Raw genomic sequence first — 831 nt, forward strand, 5'->3', positions numbered from 1 at the left:
ATTTTTTTTTTTTTTTAAACTTTTGGGTTTATTTATTTTATTTATTTGTTTATTTTTTTATGGCTGTGTTGGGTCTTCGTTTCTGTGCGAGGGCTTTCTCTAGTTGTGGCAAGTGGGGGCCACTCTTCATCGTGGTGCACGGGCCTCTCATTATCGCGGCCTCTCTTGTTGCGGAGCTCAGGCTCCAGATGCGCAGGCTCAGTAACTGTGGCTCACGGGACTAGTTGCTCCGCGGCATGTGGGATCTTCCCAGACCAGGGCTCGAACCCGTGTCCCCTGCATTGGCAGGCAGATTCTCAACCACTGCGCCACCAGGGAAGCCCCCAACCACTATTTTTAAAAATAATTTTTTTTAACTTTTTTTTTTGGCCATGCCACACCATGCGGCTTGCAGGACCTTAGTTCCCCGACCAGGGATTGAACCCGGGCCCTCGGCAGCAAAAGTGCAGAGTCCTAACCACTGGACCACCAGGGAATTCCCTAAAAATAACTTTTAAAAATTAATTTTATTCTTAATAGCAGTGACTTTGCGAAACTGTGTGCTTATTTTTCTGATGCTTTTGTTGCTAAAATATTCTCGGAGCTCTTCATTCTTTTATTTATTCTTTTGACAAACATTTGTTGAGAATCTATTTTGTCCCAAGCACTGCTGGGGACATAAAGATGAGGAGGCCTAGGGCTGGTCCTCCGGGAGCTCACTGAATGGTGGGGCGACAGTTACAGTGCAGTGACAGTGACAATGCAGGTAGCAGGTGCTCTAGGGGAGGGGGTGTGAGGTGCTGGGTCCTTATGGGGGGAGGGAGGGCGGGCTGCTGGGGGTCTAAAGGAGAC

The 831-nt window shown here is 48.0% G+C and overlaps 1 non-coding gene across 1 annotated transcript; it reads right to left on the reverse strand.

The window, feature by feature from the left end:
* Positions 1–402: 402 nt before the first annotated feature.
* Positions 403–475, reverse strand: TRNAK-UUU (transfer RNA lysine (anticodon UUU)). The gene has a single exon. It is a non-coding gene; the product is annotated as a tRNA-Lys (tRNA).
* Positions 476–831: the final 356 nt, after the last annotated feature.

The sequence above is a fragment of the Eschrichtius robustus genome, chromosome 1, assembly GCF_028021215.1.
Source record: "Eschrichtius robustus isolate mEscRob2 chromosome 1, mEscRob2.pri, whole genome shotgun sequence".
Classification (NCBI taxonomy): Eukaryota; Metazoa; Chordata; class Mammalia; order Artiodactyla; family Eschrichtiidae; genus Eschrichtius; species Eschrichtius robustus.